Source organism: Bufo gargarizans, chromosome 3 (genome assembly GCF_014858855.1).
Source record: "Bufo gargarizans isolate SCDJY-AF-19 chromosome 3, ASM1485885v1, whole genome shotgun sequence".
Classification (NCBI taxonomy): domain Eukaryota; kingdom Metazoa; phylum Chordata; class Amphibia; order Anura; family Bufonidae; genus Bufo; species Bufo gargarizans.
The window spans coordinates 588,566,795-588,593,587 of record NC_058082.1 but is presented as its reverse complement, the minus strand read 5'-3'; the positions used below and the strand labels follow the sequence as shown (position 1 = coordinate 588,593,587).

The window sequence follows — 26,793 nt, the reverse complement described above, 5'->3', positions numbered from 1 at the left end:
TGCACTATAGGGGGAGCTGGTACTATGGGGGCACTGTAGGGGGAGCTGGCACTATGGGGGGGGGCCTATAGGGGGAGCTGGCACTATGGGGGGCCTATAGGAGAAGCTGGCACTATGGGGGGTACTATAGGGGGAGCTGGCACTATGGGGGGTACTATAGGGGGAGCTGGCACTATGGGGGGACTATAGGGGGAGCTGGCACTATGGGGTGCACTATAGGGGGAGCTGGCACTATGGGGGGCACTGTAGGGGGAGCTGGCACTATGGGGGGCCTATAGGGGGAGCTGGCACTATGGGGGGAGGGCTTATAGGGGGAGCTGGCACTATGGGGGGGCCTATAGGAGGAGCTGGCACTATGGGGGGTACTATAGGGGGAGCTGGCACTATGGGGGGGTACTATAGGGGGAGCTGGCACTATGGGGGGGACTATAGGGGGAGCTGGCACTATGGGGCGCACTATAGGGGGAGCTGGCACTATGGGGGGCACTGTAGGGGGAGCTGGCACTATGGGGGGCACTGTAGGGGGAGCTGGCACTATGGGGGGCCTATAGGGGGAGCTGGCACTATGGGGGGAGGGCTGGCACTATTGGGGGAGCTGGCACTATGGGGGCATTTCTTACTGGCACATTATGGGGGGGCACCATGGGGGAGAGGAGTACTATGGGGGTAACTGGGGGCTCTAAAGGGGCTTTTTTTTTTTATTATTGGCACATTCTGGGGGGCACTATAGGGGAGAGCAGCACTATGGGGCATCTGGTGCTACTATAGGGGCATTATTTGGGGGCACTATGGGGAAGTGGGGGCTCTAAAGGGGCCTTTTGTATTGGAACATTATGGGGGGCACTATGGCATTTGGTGGCACTAAGGGGGCATTTTTACTGGCACATTATGGAAGGCACTATAGGGGAGAGCGGCACTATGGGGGAGTGGAGCACTATTGGGGCATATGGTGGCACTAAGAAGGGGCATTTTTTTACTGGTACATTGTGGGGGAGAGGAGCACTATAGGGGCATCTGCTGGGGGCACTAAGGGGCATTTTTTTACTGGCATATTATGGGGACACTATGGGGAAGGGGGAGAGGAGCAGTATGAGGGCATTTACTGGGGCACTATATAGAGGTATTTTATACTGGCATACATTATGGGGACATTAGCTCAACTGCGGGCACTAAGCGGGGGTATTTCATGTACTGTCATATTATAGGGAAAATTAGTACTACTAGGGGGTATTATGGGGAGCTTTACTACTACTAGGGGCTATGAAGAACATGATTACTAGGGCACTATAGGGGCATTATTACTACTAAGTGTGCTCTGGCAGAGAATTATTTCTATTGGTGGGATTTTGGGGAGCATTGTTACTTTGGGGGCACCCTGGCATAGTATCAGCTTAGCACAATTGTTTTTGGGGGACATTATCTTTATACTATTAGTGTCTGGGCGCAGTTATTTTTTAGAGCGCTGTGTGCCAATAATTGTTTAAGGGGGCACCATCTGTGTGGTAGTAGTATTTCCAGGGGGACTGTTTCTGCAGTATAGTATTGGGGGCATAGCGGGTACAGTATTGGGGGCACTATCTGTGTGGTAGTTTGTATTTCCAGGGGGACTGTTTCTGCAGTATAGTATTGGGGGTGGCAGGAAACTAATGTCTGTTTCTCAATCTCTGCAGAGAAGGGAGATGGCAGAAAAATCATCATGGCGGTCTGGTCTGAATGGAGAAGATGAGGAAAGAGAACGTCTACAACAAAGGTGACATCACTGGATGTAAGAGGTATGTGGTGCTATGTAGGAGAGGAGATGCTCCGGCTCCTCCTCCTGCCATTTGCAGAAGGAGGATTCAGAACTGGGTGAGGATGACGAAAGGGGGCAGCAGGCCACGGGCGGGTGGCAGATGGTGGGGGGAACCACAGGCCTTGAGCAGGATCAGGGTAGGGAGGAGAACGGAGGAGCTTCCTGGCTGTAGCTTGTTATATAAGCAGGCAGTGCAGCCAGGACGGCCTCCCCTCTCCGTATGATGTGTAGAGACAGGCCGCAACTATAAAATGTCAGCTGTACAGTGTGTGTTGGGAGTGGCCTATTATATGTAGGAGGGGCTTTTAATGATGGGCGGGGCTAAAAATGGGCCACTTGACTAGATTTGCCCCCCAGGACTAAGGCTGCCAGTCCTCCCCTGAGCTCCGCTGCCTTCTCAAACTGCTGATCGGTGGGGTGCTATGAGTCGGACCCCCACTGATCACATATTAATGGCCTATCCTCAGGACTCCCTCCTCCCCTGTTGATCAGGTGTTTGAAGAGGCCAGCGCCCTCCGGTGACATCATGTTCATCAGTCACATGGCCTAGGGGCTTCTCAGTTCGATTCAATGTATGGCGCTGAGCTTGGAAAGCTTCAAGAAAGCTCCTCCGCTCACTGGAGCGCAAGTGCCTCCTCAATCACCAGGAGACGTACCCCACGCCGATCTGAGGATAGGCCATCAATAGGAAAACCCCTTTAAATAGGTGGCTGGGTGGCCTAAAACAGCAGCATGGAAAATTCTTACAATTAAATTTTTCCCAGGGCCCCGTCCTCTATGTAAAATCTATGCCTTCTCATCGGTTGCCTGACCACATTCCTAATGTCTATACAAATTAAATTCGACCTATTGCAACTTCTGCAAATGTGGTCATCTCTCTGCATTGCCAAACTTCAGCTGAAGTACGTGTTGCTGCACTCATTCCTTGTGTCTGCATAGCCACTCATTAACCTGCAGCTTTGATATGAGAAAGACTTCAACTGCCCTGGCAATGAAAGGGTGGCACTAAGACAGACCAAGAACACCCGCATTCCTAGTAGCAAGTCCAACTATTTCTTTCAAGCCAGGTGTGTGTCTGGGTGCAGAGTGTGGCTGTCCCTTGCCATAGAACATGTGCTGGGCTGGAGATCTCAAGACATGCTGCTGACATCATCACTAGAAGTCTTCTCAGATTCCTCTGCTCTTTATAACATCAGGTGCTTGCTTACAACACAGGCTTGAACTGACTTGTTCCTGGGTGTCTGAGAACTGTGTTTACTAAGAAGTTGTTGAAGACATGTCTTCAGAGCCTCAAAGGACTGTGACTCTCTGACTCAGGTAAGGACATACCTTCTGCTGCAGATGTTCTGGGACTTTAGATCATAGAGAAATCAACCTTGTTTTGTACACATTGTTAGCACAACTTTGCAAATCAGACTGTAACACCCAAGAAAAGTTTCTGATGTAGCAGAACTTGTCTTTCCTTGCTTGGTTTAGGAAGCTGTATGGAAAAGTGGGTGGCAATATAATAAGGCAGGGAGCCCTGCTGTGCCTGCAGCTAGGAATTCATGCTTTGTATATGGTTTTATTTATTTACTTTTTTGTCTTGTTACATTTCTAGTTACATAGTATCCTAGACTTGAAAGCTTATCAAAGTGATAGTAAACAGGTTGAATGAGTAGGAAATCTGGGTGACCACCAATGTGTCTTGGCTTGTTACACAACTTTCCCAGAATCCAGACTGCCAAAGATGCTTTGTTATGCAGGAGCAGAGAAGATATTACTGCAGATTTTTGCTTTTAGGAACTCTATATAAGAGTATATTCGCACACAGTGCAGCATTACCATACCATTTGACAATATCACAATGTGTTTGGCCACTCCCAGAAACTGTAGGGAACAGCTGGAACTAAAGGCTACATGCACATGAGGGTTTTTTGTTGTTGTTTTGAGTGATTTTTTGCATTTTTTGGGTTACTTTTATCACAATGCAGAATATCGTGGTGAAAAAGGTAACAAGAGCAGCTCCTGTAAATCCATGTAAGAGTCCAGGGCAACATTAGACGACGTTTACGCTGAATTAGACGACTTCAGTTCAGTTTCCTTCTCCTTTTAACCACATCCTGACACAGTATGGGTCGACACAAACTGTACTATAAATGGATGTAGTAAGGGGGGGGGGGGGGGGGGTGTAATGCCTTTCCAGAAAACTAAAGCCTATGATAACCTAGGTGTTACTATCCAAAATCCCGTCATATCACAGTCGCAGGAGTCCAGAAGCAAAATAGACGCTCCACAGGGTTCAGGAGTCGAAAATAGATTTTTTTTTGACCCTCCAGGGTCACTACTTTGCTTCTTCCATGTCACTGGCAGACTACGGGATAGCTGAAGTATCCTCTACAAACAGCTTCCTATATCTCAGCTTCCTGGGATGATTGTGAGGGTGAGAAGGTGGTAATGTTAACTGAAGGTACCCCTGAATTCTTATGATTTTGAGTGGTGCTGAATTTAGATATTCGTTTTGAAGCAGACATGATCAAATGGTCATCAGACTCATAACATTACAAATATTTAGGGATATCCACATCCTGCGAAAACCAGTAGGAAGAGAAATAGGAAACAAAAATATCCCTTTTATAAACTCAGCTGGTGGTTGACTAATTTTGCTAGGAAAGATTCCCAATTTTACCAAAATTTTGATGGATCATTCGTTGGCTTGTACGTAGAGATGTGACTAATGAATGGACTATAATTGGGTAAAGACGACGCAATGGTAGGTTATGGATGACGCAAATTTTAATTCTATGAGGGGTTGTCTCAATGGAGACCAAAAAGGGTCAACCATGTGGCCTTTGGAGAAAGTGGAGCCAACAGGAGATGACATGTTCCAGCTCCTTCCTAGCGTCAATACCACATCGTTCTAGCAGGTATCATGGAGACTGAATACATGACGAATGAACGTTGGTGGCAGACCCTAGCAATGGGTCTACCAATATCTACAACTCCTTTCATGTCCTTGTAATAATAACCTTTGTACCTGTAAAAAACAAAATGATCAATTTGATCAGTTGAAGATTCCACTGGATGGTCATGTTTTTAAATACAATGATTATAATAGGGGATAGAACTTCAGTTTAGAAGCATACAAAAAGTCACAAAAACTGCAATCATTAACAGGTTAAAACACGAAAATAACAAAAAAAAGTCCCCATTGTTATTTAACCCATCAATGGACTTGTGAGAGTGGGGGGAAAAAAACAATACACAGGAATAGCTGGAGAAAGGGGTGGAATAAAGTAAACAAGTAAACATCCTAATCTGTGCACATAGGCTCATCCTTAAGTTGTGGAGTTTGTTTGTTTTTTGCTTGACTGACTGCTATCAGGGTTTAGTATTTTATTACGTTCATGATGATTTGTTGTTTTCTTAAGACTCCAATATTTTTTTTTGCCTTCTGAGAAGGCATTGCACCATAACTGGAGAGCCCAAAGTTAGATATATGATGGTGGTTGGTTGACTCTAGAGACTTCAAAAATTTTCAACCAAAATGAATGTCGTTTGGGTGAACAAATGATAATTTTAGCTGGCGATCACAGACTATTATAGTTTGAAAAGAATTAGGTCATGTGCAATAAATTCATCCAATAGTCAGGTGAAAGATCTTTCTTTGAAAGAATGTTCCTAGAAAGATCTTAAGTCCATCACCTGGCTCCATTGAGCAAGTATAGGCAGTTCCAACAACTGTAACGGCCAATATGGACTAAAATGTGTACGGCTGTGTCTACAAAATGAATGTTCACCAGATGTTTGTTCAACTGCTGTTCAACATCAGCTAACTTACTAATGTCTATGACCACCTTAATATTGGCTTGACTGAATAACTTTTTATGGACTCTTCATGTGGCGATGTGATAGGATTCGTTGTCACTGGCTTTACTCTGTTGAGTTATACAAAGCTCTGCTAATGTCTTGCTTTGATCACTCATCCTAAAGTTAATATAGAATGATTATCAGAAGGTTCAAAGTTAGACATGGTTGGATCTTATCCATCATGAACAAAAATGCTACTTCCATAGAAAAAGACTACAAGACTGAGATAAATAGAACCTGTTATCTACAAGGCTTTGTAGTTCCATGGACATACAATATCGGGGTGTACCGTATATAGAGGGAAATGCAAATGCCACCCTTGTAGTTTCACTTCTCTACAACTCTGACGCTTCCCCTACCATCTTGTCTGTTGCTATAGACAACATGGCCCTTAATGTTCTTTATTCACAGCATTCATGGTGGATTGGGCCAACCATCTTCTCCACTCCATGGGCTTTGAACTACCATGGACATACAGTACCGGGGTGTAATGGATATAGAGAAAAATGCAAATGCCATGCTTGTATCTTCCCTGCTCTACAACTCTGATGAAGCTTCCCCTACCATCTTGTCTGTTCCTATAGACTACATGACCCTTAAAGTGCCCTATGCAGATTTACATCACTCATGGTGGTTTGGGCCAACTACCTTTTCCATTCCATTGTTCTTCAGAGCAAATACTAGGTTTGAATATCTGGTACTCAGGGCCGGTGCAAGGATTTTTGCCAACACAAGCGAAGCTACATTTTGGCTCCTCCACCCCACTCTGTGGGGGTAATGTAAAAAGGAGGGGGTGATGTAACATGGAGGGGGAGAAAAGTGACATGGAGGGGGAGAAATGTGACATGGAGGGGGAGAAATGTGACATGGAGGGGGTGATGTGACATGGAAGGGGGAAATTGTGACATGGAGGGGGAGAAATGTGACATGGAGGGGATGATGTGCCATGGGGGAGGAATGTGACACAAAGGGGATGATGTAAGAAGGAGGGGGTGATGTGACATGGAGGGGGATAAATGTGACATGGGGGGGAGAAATTGTGACATTGAGGGGAAGAAATGTGACATGGAGTGGGAGAAATGTGACATTTCTCCCCCATGTGACATGTCATATTTCACCCCCTCCAAGTCACATTTCTCCCACTCCATGTCACATTTCTCCCACTCCATGTCACATTTCTCCCCCTCCATGTCACATTTCTCTCACTCCGTGTCACATTTCTCCCACTCTGTGTCACATTTCTCCCCCTCCATGTCACATTTTTCCCCTTCATGTTACATTTCTCCCACTACCATGTCACATTTCTCCCACTACCATGTCACATTTCTCCCACTACCATGTCACATTTCTCCCACTACCATGTCACATTTCTCCTACTCCATGTCACATTTCACCCCCTCCATGTCACCCCCTCCATGTCACATTTCACCCCCTCCATGTCACATTTCTCCCCCTCCATGTCACATTTCACCCCCTCCATGTCACATTTCACCCCCTCTATGTCACATTTCTCCCACTCAGTGTCACATTTCACCCCATGTTACATTTCTCCTACTACCATGTCACATTTCTCCCCCTCCATGTCACATTTCTCCCCCTCCATGTCACATTCCCCCCCCCCCCATTAATGTTGTATAAAAAACATTGTGCTCACCTGGCCCTGGTCCCGTTTGCAGCAGCTCCCCTTCTGTGTGGTCCTGGTATCTTCTATCTGGGCATCAGACAAGTTTGAGGACCTTTCCCACTCAGCCAATCAGTGGCCGCAGCTGTGTCAGGTCAGTGATTGGCTCAGCGGGAAATCACTGGCCTGAAACGTGACACAGCTGCGGCCACTGATTGGCTAAGTGGGAAAGGTCCTCAAACTTGTCGGGAGCCCAAAGAGAAGATACCAGGACCACACAGAGGAGAACAGCTGAGGGCGACCAGCAGCACGCAAGTTATTTATTTAAAAATAAAAGTTTCATTCCCCCCCCCCCCCTCTTGGCTAGGCATCTCTGCGCCCTAAGGCAGCCCCTCGGTCTGCCTTATTATAGCGCCAGGCCTGCTGGTACTACACTTACTAGATGCATATTGTTTAACATCAGGGTTGTCCACATGGAAGCTGCTGTAGATGTGGCCTTCAGCAGACCTTGTGTCTACTGACATGAGCTCATGTGGTTTCTGAATGTCATGATGATGAATGACAATATTGTCTTGGTAATCTTGAATCTTGGTAAATAAACCAAGCCTGACTACTGATAACTTCACATGCCACTCTGTCTAATGACAGGTTTTATGTCAATGTGGGCCAACACTTGCCTGCCGGATCATCGATCAACACTTTTGACTGTATCTGAATCCCAACATTCATTTTTTTTTTACAAGGTTTTCTCTACCATGATTTGCCAGTTTTTCCCTGAGGGTTTGAGGGCCCTGTAGGTGTTGTGGGCCTCTGCAACTTCTCTAGCAATCTAATGGTATTGTATGTGTCATAGGTTTGGGTTATGGACGGCCTTCAAGATCTGTATTACAAGAGTACTATGTAAATCTGTCTTAAGAAAAAAAATTAAAGGGGAATTGAACTTTGTCAGATTAGATTCATACCTCCTTCCCCCCAGGGCTATAAACAAGTCTCATTTATTGATCTCAGGTTACTGGTCCTCACAGAAGTCTATGCTGATGCAGGCATGGAAATAGGTCCACCTCCCCCATGTTCTCAGACTTCTAGGCTTTCTAGTTTTTTACACAATATATCATGTAAAGTAAGGGCTTTACCTGCGCTTGTACTGTAGAATATGTTATACTTCTGTATGATTTACATGAAGTGTTGTCATAAGAGCCTTGCAACAGACATTAACAAAGGGCTGAAATGGCGCCACCGAGAGGGGAAGCACCCTGTGAAAACCTGATGGAAATATAGTAACTTTTTCTATAGAAATTTGCTTTGCAGAACTGAATGTAGGAACTGGGGTAGATAGATAGATAGATAGATAGACATGAAATAGATCAATTAATAGATATCAGATACATAGATAGATAAATAGATAGATATGTGTATATATAGCTTATATCAGACCTCCAGGACCCTGCCAACCAGCACAGTCCCCTTCAATGTTTACCCAGTGGCTCCTGTGTATCGGTGGCCTTCTCCGAACACCATGCACATGTACAGATCACTGTGGCCCCTTCATTATGCCGATCGGCAGGGGTCCCAGAGGAGTTTGTCAGTGTTTCTTTCAGTGACACATTCAGCTCTGCTACATGCATGCCCCCACTACAAGTGTACATGAACCCGCCGCTCTCACGCCCCAATCTTCTGCTGTTTTCTATGATAATTAGGAGGTCAAAGTTTAGGCTTTCTCTTTTTATGAGACGGTGAATTGTCTTAAGTGTTCGCACAACAGCCGCATCATAAACTCTGTTTACTGCCAACATCTCAAAAGTTACTTCACAGGAAAGTACTGTAGAAATATCTGTAAATTACCGCGCCCAGAATACAGCCGAGGACGGTCTATGGAGTCTCCCGTACATTATAATTCAATATCACCTCTTAAAGGGGCTGCCAGCAAACTGTCCCCGAATGTCCTTAGGACTGGTTGCCTCTACTTGCAGAGCTGCCTAGGGGGTGAGAGAGCGCGGCCTTACTGCACTGCTCTAGCGGGAAAACTCACCAATATGGAGTATATGCAAGAGCCAGAGCGTAGTGCGTAGTGAGGCCATACCCCCTCACACTCCTAGGCAGCTTTGCAAGTGGTGGCAACCAGTCCTGGTCACATTCTAGGACAGGTTGTTCCCGGAGAACCCGTTTAAAGAGTTTTCCAGGATCTGGTCGCCTTTTAGTAAGGCCCCTCAGTGTATGATACCCATAGAAAATGACGTCATCACTTCGATCAGCCATTGGCTGAGGCAGCACATGTGACCCTGTCCGAATTTGGAAGTAAACAAGCCAAGGACCGGAAGAACGCGGAATGGAGCCAGGGCGGTGGAAAGCCGGTGAGTATGAACAGCCTGTCGGATCCGTGCTGCCGCTAGTGCACGTGTTCCCTTGGACTACAGCTCCGCCCCCATTGATTATAATGGGGACGGGACGGAGTTCCGGCAGCAGCACGGCAAAGATGCCGAGAGGCGGCCGGAATAAAACTACGACATGTTGTAGTTTTATTCCGGCCACCTCTTGGCATGTTTGCCGCGCTGCCGCCGGAACTCCGTCCCGTCCCCATTATAATCAATGGGGGTGGAGCTGTAGTCTGGGGGCACACGTGCACTAGCGGCAGCACGGATCCGACAGGCTGTTCACCCGCCGCAACAGCCTGCTGGGGTTCCTAGCCGCTAGTGTGAACTAGCCTTAAAGGATTATCCTGTCACAGCTTGCGAGGTTTGCCCTTTATGCTGCACCTCTCTCCCTATCACAGCTCAGAAGACGTGTCCTTTCTGCTGTAACTCTCTCCCTGTCACAGCTCACGGGGAGTGTCCTTTCTGCTTCAGTTCTCTACCTATCAACTCAGTGGTGCGTCCTCTCTGCTGCAGCTCTCTCCACATCACAGCACAGGGGGAGCATCCTTTGTGCTGAAGCTGTCTCCCTATCACAGCACAGGGGCGTGTCCTTTTAGCTGCCGCTCCCTAGCTGTCACAGATCAGGGGTGTGTCCTTTCCTCTGCAGCTCTCTCTATATCACAGCTCAGTGAACATGTCCTTTCTGCTGTAGCTCTCTCTCTCTGTAAGGGTCCATTCACACGTCCGCAAATGGGTCCGCATCCGTTCCGTAATTTTGCGGAACGGATGCGGACCCATTCATTCTCTATGGGGGACAGAAAAGATGCGGACAGCACACAGTGTGCTGTTCGCATCCGCATTTCCGTGCCACGGCCCCAAACATCTGGGCCGTGGCTCCGGAAAAAATAGAACATGTCCTATTCTTGTCCGCAATTGCGGACAAGAATAGGCAGTTCTATGGGGGGTGCCGGCCGGGTGTATTGCGGAAGTGCATATTGGGCATATCGTGCTGCCCCATAGAAAGGAATGGGTCCGCTATTCCGTTCCGCAAAATGCGGAACGAAATTGCGGACGTGTGAATCGACCCTAAAGCTGTAACCCCCAGAGCTCCTATGGTTCTCCTGAAGAAGACATATAGGATTCTAGGGTGATCTGAGTTCTCCTCAGTAGGATTATGGGGTTCCAGGTGTTCCCTCTTTAAGACAGAGCACTTAAAGGGGTCGTCCTATTAAAAATGTTTAACATTTTTCAAACCAGCACCTGGATCTGAATACTTTTGTGATTGGATGTAATTAAAAATTTAGTATAGCCGCTGAGCTATTCAATAAAATGTATCTGTATAGCGCCACCTGCTGTTTGTTCTTTTCCTCATTTCTCTGTCAGATCCGTCCTGCCGCTATTTCTCCGTGCAGCCGCTCCAGCCCTATTGACTATAATGGGGATGGGGGTGGAGCTCCGGAGCAGCACGGCAGTGCATGGCGAAAGGCCGCCGGACTAAAACTACGACATGTCTGACTTTTTAGTCCGATGGCCTCTCGCCGTGCACTGCCGTGCCTTGCCGGAGCCCCCCGCACCCTCCCCATTATAGTAAACGGGGACGGAGCAGCGGTCTGGCGGCACGGCGAAATAGCGGCAGGACGGATCCGACGGGTAAACAGCCTGTCGGATCCGTCCTGCCGCTAGTGTGAAAGTAGCCTTAGGGTCCATTCACACGTCCGTAAGTGTTTTGCGGATCCGACAAAACACGGACACCTGCAATGTGCGATCCGCAATTTGCGGACCGCACATCACAGACACTATAATAGAAAATGCCTTTTCTGGTCGGCAATTTTGGACAAGAATAGGACATGTTCTATTTTTTTCAGGAACGGAATTGTGGATCCCGAAAAAACGGATGCGGCTCCCGAAAATGCGGATGTGGATCCCGAAAATGCGGATGTGGATCGCATCCGTTCCAGCCCCATTGAAAGTGAATGGGTCGGCAAATTTCGGAATGCGGACCCAAATTACGGACGTGTGAATGAACCCTTAATATGAGACCCCAAAAGATTTGATGAGATCTCATCCACCTCCATCTGTAGCATATTCGCTATGTGTGAAGATACCCTAAAGATGAATTCCCATTCGGCAGGTTTGTTGGAGAAAGTTCTCGTCCCCTGCATCAGAATGGGGCTTGCAGAAATGCGCCTGCCTGCTGCGGAAAACTGTGGTGTAGCTGCAGAGATTCCTGCAACAAGTCTGCAGTGTGTGAATATGCTCTAAGTTCTAGCTCAGTTTCCAGCCAGGAGCAGGTTTGGCTTGCTGGGACTTCTGGTTCCACTGCAGCTTCCTACCCCAGGTTTGCCAGTTCTTGGTTCCGACAGCTGCTTCCCCTGACAGAGCGTCGTTTCCTGCTGCTTTTTCATCCACCACGTAAATAGAACCGCCAGACTGTGTTCCTTGGACACAGGTAGAAATGACTTCTTTGAAGTAGCAGCCATTTCTAATCGCGCTCGGCCAATGAAAGCACATTCTGTGTTATTGACACAGGGAACGCTGGAGAGAGGAGAACCGCATGCTACGTCAATTATCTGCTTCTCATTCTCTCTTTTTTCTTTTCTTTAGGACCATTAACAATTTCCTCCTTTCCATTTTCTTAGAAGTTTCAATTAACAGTTTCTTCCCCACCCCAAAGGCAAATGGATCCCACCTAAAGAGGACCTCTCACCCCTCCTGGCCTGTCTGTTTTAGGACATTCTGTAGCATCTTGTGTTAGAATTCTCATCTGATCCTCTGTTATTCCTCCTAGAAATGTATGACAGCCAGGTGTTACCAGTTTGGGGTGTGTCCCTGCACATTCTAAAGCCTCATGCACACGGCCGTTCCGTGCATTGGGGTCCGCAATTTGAGGTCCCCAAAGCATGGGCGCCATCCATGCGGCTGCTGCAATGGTTCCAGACCCATTCCACTTGAATGGGTCCGTGATCTGTCCGCACTGCAATGTCCGCACTGCAAAAAAAAATGAACAAGTTCTATTTTTGTGCAATGTGGAGGGGGGGGGGGGGCGAACCCCATGGAGGCACTCCGTAGTGCTTCCATGCCTCCGTCCCGCATCGCACCTCCAGATAGCAGAACCATTCAAGTGAATAGGTCCGCATACGTGATGAGGTGAGCCACTGGCCGGTACCCGCATATTGCCGACCCGCTGTTTGCAGGCCAAAATACGGGCCGCAGCCGGCAACGCCCGTGCGCATGAGTCCTAATACTGACAGTGCCAGACTGAGCGAGGACACACCCCTTTTGAAAAATGGAAATGGTAACACTCCCTTGTCAATTTTTTTATAAGTAGTCAGGAGGAATAACAGAGGAACGGCAGAATGCAGAGTTTTAGGAAAAGATGCTGCAGAATTTGCTATTTCATGTGGAATGCAAGTATTTACTAAAACAGGTGTCAGGAGAGGTGGCGGGGGCATTTAAAGGAGAGGTGGCGGGGGCATTTAAAGGAGAGTAGTGATGAGCAGCAGGGGTCATATTAGAATTAGCGATATTTGCAAATATTTTGTTTACTATTCGTCGAATATTCGTGAATTAGAATATTCTTTATATTCTACTTTTTTTTTACTAGAAAAATCGGCAAGGTAATGATTGCATAATATGCAAATATTACGCGATCAATACAGGCATGGGTCAAAAACGAATAATATAGCACTATAGAATTTAGTGCTATATATTTGTTTTTTAGAATATTGGTCATTTTTTTTCCATCTCAAGTCATGATTCCTCCGTGCTTAAGTTACTTAAGTAGGGAGGAATCATGACTTCAGATGGGAAAAAAATTACAAATATTCTAAAAAACTAATATATAGAGCAATATAGCTAATATAGTGCTATATTTGTTTTTCAGAATATTCGTAATATTCTAAAACAAGAATATATAGCGAATATTCAAAAAAAAAAAACGAATATAGAGCAATTTAGCTAATATAGTGCTATTATCTTTTTTTTAATAGTTGTAATTTTTTTCCAATCTGAACTTCAGATGAGAAAAAAATTACAACTATTAGATTATAGCACCATATTTGCTAAATTGCTCTACATTCGTTTTTTCGAATATTTGCTATATTGCTTTATATTCTTGTTTTAGAATATTATGAATATTCAAAAAACAAATATATAGCACCATATCGAATAAATTCGCTTTTTAAATTATTTTATATATATTTTTTCAATCTGTACAGTTGTTCCACTTCCGCATACTCCTCCCCGACAAGCATCCCCGTAACCATGGGAACGCCTGGGGGTTAGAATATACCATCGGATCTGAGTTTTCACGATCTCACTGAAATCGGGAAAACTCAGATCCGATGGTATATTCTATTCCCCAGGCAAGCGTCCCCATCACCATGGGAACGCTGGGGGTTAGAATATACCATCGGACTGATATTGTGAAAACTTAGATCCGATGGTATAATCTAGCCCCCAGACGTTCCCATGGTGATGGGGACGCTTGTCGGGGAGGAGTATACCGAAGTGGAACAACTGTACAGATTTTTGAAAAAAAGACGAATATTCTAAAAAACGTATATATTCGATATAGTGCTATATATTCGTTTTTAAGAATATTAGTAATTTTTCCCATCTAAAGTCATGATTCCTCTCTGCTTGAGTTACTTGTGGGCCAATGACTCATATGCCCACAAGCAAGAAGCAGGGAGGAATCATGTTTTCAGATGTAAAAAAATGACGAATATTCGAAATAGCGAATATATAGCACTATATTTGAAATATTCACGAATTCGCAAAGTTGCGATATTCCAGATAAATATTCGCAATTCGAATATTCATGCTCAACACTAAAGGAGAGGTGGCAGGGGCATTTAAAGGAGAGGTGGCAGGAGCATTTGAAGGAGAGGTGGCAGGGGCATTTAAAGGAGAGGTGGCAGGGGCATTTAAAGGAGAGGTGGCAGGGGCATTTAATGGAGAGGTGGCAGGGGCATTTAAGTGTCCATGACTCCAGGCAGCTGTGGAAAATCTGCACATTTGACAGCACGTGAATAGGACTGCAGGGATAGGGGAGGAAATTACTTACCAATGCTTAGTAAGGTAACCCTCCATGAGCACTAACTGTAAGTGGAGCCCCCCTATACATGTTCTGAGGGGTGCGTGACGCATCATGAAAGGGAGTGGGTTTCCAAAAAGTGGGAGTGCCCACATTTGGAAAAAATGTTGGTGGCGTGCTTGGGGTATTCCCACTTTATAATGTGATGGCATATTATTGGGATGATGATCCTATCTCAGTGGCGCCACCTGCTGTGCGGAGAAGACGTGCTGTGTCCGCTTCATTCTCGGGGGCTGTCGCAGAGGTCTGACCTCATAGCTGCCAATTGTCCTGACTTTGCAGGAACTGTCCTGGCAAATTCAGGCTGTCATGTGGCAAAAATGGGCGGAGCTAATGTAAACACCACCCCGGCAGGTTTCGGCGTTCCTGTGGAGGGGCTTACATGCCTCAAATTTACCAACTAAAATGTTACAAAAAGTATATGACCCCACTAATCACAGAGTGACAGCATATCCTAGCGATTTGCCATCACGTTAGCGGGTGGCTATACCTCAATAATGCTTAGAGCAGAACTCCAGGGGGCAGTGCATGATAAAGCAACCCCAGGCTCCGTATAAGACACTAGGCCTCAGCTATCAAAACGGCTGTGGTGAAACTACGACTCCCAGCATGCTCCATTCATTTGCAATGCAATTCGGATAACAGCCAAGCAAGTGTGCATCTTGGGAGTTGTAGTTTTACCACAGCTGGAATGCCGGAGGTTAGCCATCACATAAATACTGGCCTCGTCATCATAGCAACCAATCAGAGCCCGGTTTATACCTGTTCAGAAATGAAAGCTTGCACTTTGATTGGTTGCTATGGACAACAAGGTTGTTAGACAGTTTTCATAAATGAGGCCTACTGTGTTATGCCTAGGCAGGGTATGGTCGGATGTGGCGGTCTCGTGCTTCGCCTACTGAGGGCCTGCATTAAGCAGTAGTACAAGGGGGCAGATTTAGGAAAACTGACTAAACGGAAAACTGCCTTTGTTGCCCATGGCAACCAATCATAATTTTTACCACAATTTTAAAAGATGAGCCATGATTGGTAAAAATACCTGTGTATTCAGGGGAAAAAAAAGCCTAGAACGCAGCTGCTATACTTCATTGAAAAAGCAAAATGGCGACTCCTCTGGGAACTGTAACGTCGGCTATTTTGTTTTTTCACGCTGCATTCCCAGGACCAGACAGATGTAACTAAGGCCGAATGCACACGGCCGTTGTTCACGGCCGTGAGCGGTCCGTGGACCCGCGGCCTGGATTCCTCCTGAGAGCATGGGTTGCTATGACGCCGTGCGCTCCCTGCTGCCGCCGCAATACAGTGACACACTGGTATGATCTACCAATACAGTACCACACTGGTATGATCTACATCTACAACCCATGACGCCGTGCGCTCCTGCTCTCAGGGGGAATTCGGCCTAAGACAGATAGTGGAGTACATAGAAGAGAGAGATCCCAAAGCAAAGATTAAAACGCTCCCATTATAGTGTATTATAGATTTTAATACTGATGACCTATCCTCTGGATAGGTCATAAGTATCTGATCCGTGGGGGTCCAACTCCCAGCGCCCAGGATACAGGAGTCCAAGAAAACCCTATTAAAAGGGTTTTCAGAGAATTTAATACTGATGACCTCCCTCTGGATAGGTCATCAGTATCTGATCGGTGGTGGTGGGGTTCCGCCAACTGGGACCCCCGCTGATCAGCTGTTCGAGAAGACATTGGCACTCGCTGCCTTCTTGAAAAACCCTTTTAAGGGGTTTTTCTTGGACTCTGGGGGCTGAGAATTGGATCTCCACAGATCTGATATCTGAGGATAGGCCATCAATATATGAATCCCGGAGAACCTCTTTAAGGACTCCTGCACACAACCGTGGGGCCACTGTGCCCATGTTAAGGACCACAAAACACAGGCTCCAGCCGTGTGCACTCTGCATCACGGTGCAGGCCTATTGACTTCAGTGGGTCCGCGATCCATAAGATGCGGTGAAATATAGGACACACCCAAAAGCTCACGGAAACGAGGCATGGACCAGGAAGCACACAGAAACCCACATAGGCTCTTTCGTGGGCTTCTAGGTATGTGCATCTGCAAAAGATAGAACATGGCCTATCTTTCGCCGCATCTTGCGGATTGCGGACCCATTGAAGTTGGCCCCAGGGTCGTGTGCATAATGCCTAAAAAACATAAGTAAAAATTAACAAAGATCAGTCTTAGTATAAGACATAAGATCATATTTGACAACTCTCCCAGGATGTCTTCAAGGCTCCTGGATAAACGTCTAGGACTTCCAGACCAGTTCTCCAGTCTCCTGGCAGGCTGGCACCTCCTGGAAATCAGTCCCTAGCCATGCGTGGCACCGGGATAGTGTCACCGGTCACAGCCCCAGCATCCAATTATACTGGGGTTTGTCTGGAAAGTTGTAGAGCTTGTAAATAGGGGCATGTCTAGCTCCAAAAACATTACTGGCCTACCCTAAGTAATCCTGAATCTGCAGGGCCCCCCCTCACCCACTTTTTAGGAAAGTGGTGGGTGCACAAAGTTGCACATTTTTGTGCAAAAAAGGGGGCTTATGCAAAAATCTGCAACATTTCTATGCGAGGAAAGTGGCGTACCCTCTGGCTCATAGTTTTTATAGCACCAACATATTCTGCAGCTCATACAGAGGTGCTCAGTCTTATCCGCCCTTGTTCCTAATAGCCAATTTATCTCTGTCAATATGTCCAGGAGGTAACAGGAGACCCCCGAGGATGTCCCCCCACAGTATGCACACTCCAGGCAGATGGTCAGCCATCCTAGGCCCCCAGTGACCACTCCGTGCTGCAGACATAGAATATTTTTGGCTAGGAAAAGATGAGTCCTTGGCTTATATTTACTGTGATATATATTGGTGCAAGGTCCATATTGTTGTTTTCTTCCCGTTATCAGGAGCAATAAAGTTATGTACGAAATCCAAAGTCCCGGGGCTGGCGGTGCACAGGTTGACAATGCACAATACCAGGGCAGCCGGCCATGCATTCTGATTAATGCATCAATATACAGTAATCCCCCTCTCAGACGTGCACAATACAGGAATTGGAACAAGAGGAACCAGTCGGGTGGGTGCTGGTGCGGCTGGTGAATAGCTGGGTAAGAAAATATGTTTTCAGCACACAGCGAGGACTAAACTAGATTTTCTACAATGAGATTTGCCTCCTGCTGCACGAAACCTGAAACTCTAGGGGATTTTTATATATATTTTATTGTATTAGTATAGTATAGTGTATAGTGGAGGGACGCCCAAAGCAAAACTCAAGGTGGCTCCCCTCTGCAGGTACTAGTTCATGCATGGTTGGCGTGGAGCTTGAGTGCAACAAGAATAATAGTGACAAGAATTACACAGTATTCAGGAACAGAACCTTGGATAAAAAATAAAAACAAACAAAAAAACTTTAATTCAGGTGAACCACAGCTTTGTGTGTATGCGGACAGGTGGATAGCGAGGTTCCCTTCAAAGATCAGGCATGTTGAAATCCATCCTCCCAACATGTGCAATAAGGGAGACTTAGGAGACCCCTGTTCACATTAGATGGTAGTTTGGTCCCACCACCATTCCTTTAATGTGACTAGCTTTCTTCATAACCTGCCTTTGTCTGTACCCAAGATCCCTATTTTATGACACCCCATTTGTTTTGAAGCTACAATACCCAATATACCTGGAAAGTTGGCAGTTGTATGGCAATGATGGAAGTTGTAGTTTTGCAACAGATGGAGAGCCATAGGTTGAGGACCAGTGGTCGTCATGGCCTAGATGCTCTTGGTTTCCCACCAGTGGGTTGTAAGCTTGTACCTCCTGGTCAAGCTTTTATTTCATTTCTGCATTCTTTAGTTGTGGCATCAGCTGAAAGGATTAGTAAATCATGGCTGCTTTCTTCCTGAGTGGAGCGGAGGTTGGGAGTGGTAGTGACTCTGGCTACAATAATTACAGTAGCAGTCCTCACACTGATGTTCCCCAGGCCTGGGGCAGTGATAGGAGGGCATACCATTTCTTTTCCTCGAGTACTGTGAAGTAGAGATGGTTTTCTCTTTGTGGATCTCTCAGAGTTAAATAGGGTAAATGTGAACAGAACTCCGGGTCCAGATGGATTACACCCAAGAGTGCTTAAAGAGCTCTGTACAGTCATTGCCCCAGTTTATAATTTTCAAGGATTCTCTAGGGACTAGTACAGTGCCAAGTGATTGGTGCAAGGCAAACGTGGTGCCCATATTCCAAAAAGGATCAAGGTCCTTCACAGGTAATTAAAGACCAGTTAATTTAACTTCTGTTGTGGGAAAATGTTTGAAGGACTCTTAAGGGACTATATACAGGAGTATGTGACTATAAATAATATTATAAGTGATAACCAGCATGGGTTTACCAAGGACAGAAGTGGTCAGACTAACCTGATTTGCTTTTATGAGGAGGTGAGTAGAAGCCTGGACAGAGGGGCGGCTGTGGATGTAGTGAGGTCACTAGTAGCCTGGACAGAGGGGTGGCTGTGGATGTAGTGAGGTCACTAGTAGCCTGGACAGAGGGGCGGCTGTGGATGTAGTGAGGTCACTAGTAGCCTGGACAGAGGGGTGGCTGTGGATGTAGTGAGGTCACTAGTAGCCTGGACAGAGGGTCAGCTGTGGATGTAGTGAGGTCACTAGTAGCCTGGACAGAGGGACGGCTGTGGATGTAGTGAGGTGAGTAGAAGCCTGGACAGAGGGACGGCTGTGGATGTAGTGAGGTCACTAGTAGCCTGGACAGAGGGGCGGCTGTGGATGTAGTGAGGTCACTAGTAGCCTGGACAGAGGGGCGGCTGTGGATGTAGTGTTTCTGGATTTTGCAAAGGCTTTTGATACTGTCCCTCATAGATGTTTAATAGGTAAAGTAAGGTCTATAGCAGTGATGGCGAACCTATGGCACGGGTGCCAGAGGCGGCACTCAGAGCCCTCCCTGTGGGCACCCGCACTCTGGAAAAAGTCTATGGTATACAATATGCCTTAGACTTTTCCTGCCATTCATCAGCGCAGGGCGCTCTATGAACAGCACAGGCAGTGCATTGAATGTACGCAGGCTATTATAGCTAAATAATAAAGTACATAGAGGATATACTATATGTACTCTAGTATTCAGGTTAAATTGCTTTGTTGGCACTTTGCAATAAATAAGTGGGTTTTGGTTTGCAGTTTGGGCACTCGGCCTTTAAAAGGTTCGCCATCACTGGTCTATAGGCTTGGAAAGTATAGATTGTAATTGGATTGAAAACTGGCTGAAGGACCGTGTCCAGAGAGTTGTGGTCAATGATTCCTATTCAGAATGGTCCCAGGTTATAAGTGGTGACCCCAAGGTTCAGTGCTGGGCCCTCTATTATTAAATTTATTTATTAATGATATTGAGGACGGGATTAATGGCACCGTATCTATTTTTGCAGTTGACACTAAGCTGTGTAGAACTGTACAGTCTATGGAAGATGGCCACAAACTACAAACAGACTGGGACGCTCTGAGTGATTGGGCATCAACTTGGCAAATGAGGTTCAATGTGGACAAATGTAAAGTTATGCATCTTGGTTGTAATAATCTCTGTGCTTCATATGTCCTAGGTGATGTAGCACTGGGATAGTCACTTGTAGAGAAGGATTTGGGTGTCCTTGTGGATGGCAGATTAAATAACAGCATACAATGTCAATCAGCTGCTTCTAAGGCCACCAGGATATTGTCATGCATTAAACGAGCCATGGACTCGCGGGGCAGGGATGTAATACTACCACTTTACAAAGTGTTGGTGCGGCCTCATCTGGAATACGCAGTCCAGTTCTGGGCACCAGTCCATAGAAAGGATGCACTACAGCTGGAAATAGTACAGAGGAGAGCGACTAAACTGATAAGGGGCATGGAGGGTCTTAGTTATGAAGACAGATTAAAAGAATATAATTTATTTAGTCTTGAGAAGAGACATCTAAGGGGGGGACATGATTAATCTGTACAAGTATATAAATGGCCATTCAAAAAATACGGTGAAAAGCTGTTCCATGTAAAATGCGCTCAATAAGAACAAGGGGGCACTGCCTCCGACTGGAGAAGAAAAAGTTCAGTCTCCAGAAGCGTCAAAGCTTCTTTACTGTAAGAACTGTGAATCTGTGGAATAGACTTCCTCTGGACGTGGTCACAGCAGGAACAGTGGACAGTTTCAAAAAGAGTTTAGATTAATTCTTAAAAGTAAAAAACAAAAATGCTTCTGAAAACGTGTAGAAATCTGAGTCTCACGTCCTTTTGGGATTCGCGTCCCCACCTACCCCTTGGTTGAACTTGATGGACGTTTGTCTTTTTTCAACTGTATTAACTATGTAAAAAGAGATAGTGGTTCTCTGGAGTTCAGGTCTAGCTCTATGAGGAGTGGGCACGTGTAGCTCTAGCTCACTTTATCCAGTAGCACACGACTGACTGAATTGGGGGCGGATCTAAGTCCAACACCTAACTTCATAAGGGGGCAGAGTCAGAATTATTAACCTCGACTGATCCATACAGAGACATGCTGGTGTATTACAAGACATTAACATAGTAAATAATATTATGCAACAAAAATAATTTGCAGATAACCTATTCTGGGGTTCTGAAAAGACAGAGCCGCACCTGTTCGTAGGTTAAAGGGTTATTCCCATATGCTAGGATATGCTCCCAATGTCTGATACAGGTCCCACCTCTAGCATCAACACATATCCTGAAGGGCGCACCGCGCATGCGTGGCCGCCCTCCATTCATCTCTATGAGAGTGCCAAAAATAGCTATTTCTATCAGCCCCATAAAAGTAAATGGATCGGTGGCCGGTCTTGCACAGTGCGTCTCCCATTCATTTCAATGGGACTTCCAAAAATAGCTGAGCATGTCGCTTGGCTATTTTTGGCGCTCCCATAGGAATGAATGATGCAGTGCACCTTCTGGGACTTTGTGGACTCCGTTCTAGGTATAGGCGTGGGTCCCAGAGGTGGGAACTGCACCTATCAGACATTAGGGTCATACTCTAGCAATATGCTTCCAATCTGTGAGATGGGAATAACCCTTTAAATTTGGTATAACAGCTGAGCTCCATGAAAGTGAATGGAGGTGAGATGCAATGCCACACTCAACCTGTGGCCAGGTGTGGCACGGTTTTTGCAGCTTTTCTACAGGGACGTGTGGATGGATATATTCTTCAATAATGTATAGGTAAAAAGGAAGGAGAGAGCTTTTTAAATGAGAGGGTTCATCCCCTATAGTCCTGTATATGTGGACTTCTTTTGTCCACCTGCTTTGACGGGATCGAGAGTTCTAGTCTTTTCGCACTTGCAATAATATTTGTAGGACATTCATCCTGGCTGTTTCGCCAGCTGTTCCCTTCAACATCTGAACTCTGCAGCACAAGCAAATAGATACATCTGCCAGGAAGATTCTCGAAGTATCTGGATAAATGACTAACCAACCATAATGTCCCCAACATGTACTGATCCCTGGCCCTGACCTTTTACATAAGCTGATGTGGTAACCTCATAAGATGTATGGAAATGTATCAGCGGAATACTTGTATAGATGTGCAGCAATGAATATGATCACAGGTAGTGCTATGTTAACCACCTCAGCTCCCCTAGCTTAAACCCCCTTAATGACCAGACCACTTTTTACACTTCGGCACTACACTACTTTCACCGTTTATTGCTCGGTCATTCAACTTACCACCCAAATGAATTGTACCTCCTTTTCTTCTCACTAATAGAGATTTCATTTGGTGGTATTTCATTGCTGCTGACATTTTAACTTTTTTGTTATTAATCGAAATTTACCGAAATTTTTGCAAAAAAATGACATTTTTCACTCTCAGTTGTAAATTTTTTTAAAAACTACATTTCTATATAAATTTTTCTCTAAATTTATTGTTCTACATGTCTTTGATTAAAAAAATGTTTGGGTAAAAAAAAATGGTTTACAAACTATGGTACTATGGCGTTTGCAAAACACATACGGACCTCTGAATGGAGCCAGCCTTACAGGGGGGTGATCAATGACAGGGGGGTGATCAGGGAGTCTATATGGGGTGATCAGCCCCCTGTAAGGCTCCATTCAGACGTCCGTATGTGTTTTGCGGATCTGCGGATCCATGGATCGGATCAGTAAAACACATACGGACGTCTGAATGGAGCCTTACAAGGGGGTGATCAATGACAGGGGGGTGATCAATGACAGGGGGGTGATCAGGGAGTCTATATGGGGAGATCAGGGGTTAATAAGGGGTTAATAAGTGACAGGGGGGGGGTGTAGTGTAGTGGTGTTTGGTGCTACTTATTACAGAGCTGCCTGTGTCCTCTGGTGGTCGATCCAATCAAAAGGGACCACCAGAGGACCAGGTAGCAGGTATATTAGACGCTGTTATCAAAACAGCGTCTAATATACCTTTTAGGGGTTAAAAAAATCGCATCTACAGCCTGCCAGCAAACAATTGCCGCTGCCAGGCTATAGATCAGCTAGTTTACCTCCGGTTCCTGTGAACGCGCGTGCCTGTGTGCACGCGTTCTCAGGAAATCGCGCGTCTCGCGAGATGACGCCCCGGCGCGTCCAGGAGGTATAACAGGGCCGCCGCAAAGAGGCAATCCTGCGTGCGGCGGTCCTGTAGAGGTTAAACATAAGACCTAGAGTTGTCCATGAACTTTAGATAGAAGTTGGTCAAATGCCAACAGCTATCCTGAGGGGTCATATAGGTGACATGACAATACCTTTCTAACAAAGCTAGAACCAACCCTGTACCTCACATGGATCCTGAGGTCTCACCATTAATTGCTCTGATTGTTCTGTTAGATTTATTTCAGACTGGAAACACAGGACATGCTGCCTTTTTCATGGGAGCATGTCCTTTCTGCTACAGCACTCTCCTTATCACAACTTAGGGAGAATGGTGTCCTTTCTGCTGACACTCTCTCCCTGTAACTGCCTCAGCTTCTAACAGAAGATATATATGGCTGGTGGCAGTGGAAGATTTAAACTGAGCATGTGTGGATTCTGATAGATAAGGAAAATAAAAAAACAGCAGGTGGCGCAGTACAGATGCATTGTTTTAATAGCTCAATCGCGATATTACAATTTTAATTACATCCGATTACTAAAATATTCTGATCCAAAAGATGTGGCTAGAAAAGTTGTCTGAACCGGTTTAATTTGACGGGAGCACCCAACTATCTTATATGTATGCGGGCCTCCTGACACTTGGAGAAGTTTCATCATGAGTTTCATCATGCTAAGTCCTTCTGTTCTCAGGGGAGAGAACACATGCACACTTGGCCGAACCCTGTGTATGGGGGAGTCGGGATGAATATATTTTGGCCAAACGAGCATTCTTTGGAAAGCTGTGGACAGTGTATGCACACCTTTAGTCCGTACACAAGGACTGACTCTTAAAGTGCCTTTTAACTATCTTGATAATCTAGATGTGACTGTGGTATGTGAATAATTGAGGATTTCTTTCATGCTGAACTGGTCATTCTTACGCTGATTATTATTATTTCCACTTTCACTAGTTTTCTTATTTTTGTAACCAAACTCTTCGTAATGGCAGCGCAGATGTTGAATATTCCCAGCGGCTGTGTTCATTTAGATTAATTCGTTTAAATTCCATCAAGCAAATATTTCTATGATGGCGGCCGAGGCGAAATTAGCATTTGTTTTTTAAAACCTTCAAACTTTTTGAGTATCAGTGAAAAGAATTGGATGAGTGGTTAAGTCAATGGGAAAATGGATTAGCGCAAAGTTTGAAACGCCAAAGCATCATTAACCGCCTTTAAGGATATTTAACCCATTAAAGGGGTTTTCCAGTTTGCTTCAGCATGTTTTAAAATAATCATTTGTGAGCAACGCTGTAATTTTGTAAAGTCTCCCTTTACCATTGTTGCTCCTATCTCCTGTTCTGGGCTTTGGTCACATGACCATGTCCATGCAGCTCTTTCTCATTTCCTGTGATGTCATGTCCATGGGCGGGGCAGTGATAGGGGAGTGTCTATGTAACTAGCTGGGTGAGAGGAGCTATAAACTAGCTGGATGTTAGGGGTGGTGCTGGAGCTGTGACAGAGAAAGGAGAAGTGCATCATAGGTTTGGTTGGATGCAGGAACAGGAAGTGCTAAACATAGTAAAAACGGGTCAGGAGAGTCCAAATTGAAAAAAAAAAATACATGGAGAAGATGTACATGAGCTAAGCAACTATATGAGCGGGTCTGTTAAAAAACACTGAAATGTCCTTTAACCTGTGTAGCACCATGCACCTCAAATGTACAGCATGGGATCTTGGGCTTTAAACTGCTTAAACCTAAACTCATCCCAATTGTAGATGTACTGAGTGAGTTGAAACCTTGCACAATCCAGCGGGAGCAAGTCAAGTGTCTGGCTGTTGGATACAGCAAAGGACCCTGAGGAGAAGACAGAAGGGTTATATGACTCATGAGCACTATAAAAGGGGATACAGGCAACCGGCGATCATATGATGGCAGAGCCACCGGGTCTTAGCAGACCCAGATCAGCTCTGCCACTGACTAATGTGAACTCAATGGGCTGTAACTGGGGCTCCCATAGAGGTATCATGCTAAAATATCAACTGTGAATGCCCCCCAGAGATCTTTTATTTTTTTACAGTATATAACCTTTAGTTACATATGTAAAAAAATAAAATCCTAAAATACCAGTTAAAAGAAAATACACAGCTCACGCCAACCCGAACCATTGCCATACAACCCGTTCAACTAAGGGCTCTTTTACGTTCTTTTCTTCCGGCATAGAGTTCCGTCGTCGGGGCTCTATGCCGGAAGAATACTGATCAGGATTATCCTAATGCATTCTGAATGGACAGTCCGTCCTTCAGGATGCATCAGGATGTCTTCCGTTCCGGAACGGAACGTTTTTTGGCCGCAGCAAATAGCGCAGCATGCTGCGCTTTTTGCTCCGGCCAAAAATCCGGAACACTTGCCGCAAGGCCGGATCCGGAATGAATGCCCATTGAAAGGCATTGATCCGGATCCGGCCTTAAGCTAAACGTCGTTTCGGCGCATTGCCGGATGCGACGTTTAGCTTTTTCTCAATGGTTACCATGGCTGCCGGGACGCTAAAGTCCTGGCAGCCATGGTAAAGTGTAGTGGGGAGCAGGGAGCAGCATACTTACCATCCGTGCGGCTCCCGGGGCGCTCCAGAGTGACGTCAGGGCGCCCCAAGCGCATGGATGACGTGATCGCATGGATCACATGATCCATGCGCATGGGGCGCTCTGACGTCACTCTGGAGCGCCCCGGGAGCCGCACGGACTGTAAGTATACCGCTCCCCCGCTCCCCGCTCCTACTATGGCAACCGGGACTTTAATAGCGTCCTGGGTGCCATAGTAACACTGAAAGTATTTGAAGACGGATCCGTCTTCAAATACTTTCAGTACACTTGCGTTTTTCCGGATCCGGCGTGTAATTCCGGCAAGTGGAGTACACGCCGGATCCGGACAACGCAAGTGTGAAAGAGGCCTAAGGCTTTGTTCACATCACCGTTCAGCCTTTCCGTTCTCCTGCTCCGCTTAGTAGTAGGAGAACGAAAAGGACGGATTCGGCACATAACTGAGCCAAACGGATCCTAAGGACCCCATAGACTATAATATACATATTACATATCAGAAGGACAGAAATTCAATAAGAAATCCATTTTCAAACTTTATTATGTACCAGTTTGCAAATTTAAATGATCAAGAACTAGAAATAATTTTAAAAAAAAGTGTAAACTGGAGCTACCAAAAAACAGCTGATCGCTGGGGGCACCAGGAGTCGTACCTCCACCAATCTGATATTGGTGATCTATCCTAAGGATAGGCCATCATTATTTAAGTGGCACTGTACCTTTATGAAACTTTTGATAAGTTATAGGGACATATCAAAAGTTTAGATCGGTGAGGGTCCGAGTGTTGAGAACCTCACCAATCTCTAGAATGACGGGAGAGGGACATGCACTTAGTGCACTCTCTCTCCTCGCTGCACAAAATGGCGTGCGCTTCTCTCCCCTCGTTCTAGTGATCGGTGGGGGTTTCGGTGCTCGGGTCACCTTCA

General features: G+C 45.9%; 1 protein-coding gene across 1 annotated transcript in view; it reads left to right on the top strand.

The window, feature by feature from the left end:
- The first annotated feature begins 2,709 nt into the window (after nucleotides 1-2,709).
- The window catches only part of KCNJ15 (potassium inwardly rectifying channel subfamily J member 15), a 52,938-nt gene continuing 28,854 nt past the window's right edge, over nucleotides 2,710-26,793 (top strand). Inside the window, exon 1 of the mRNA XM_044284376.1 lies at nucleotides 2,710-3,109. The gene's annotated coding sequence lies outside the window, so the exon portion shown is untranslated. The remainder of the gene's footprint in view (nucleotides 3,110-26,793) is intronic.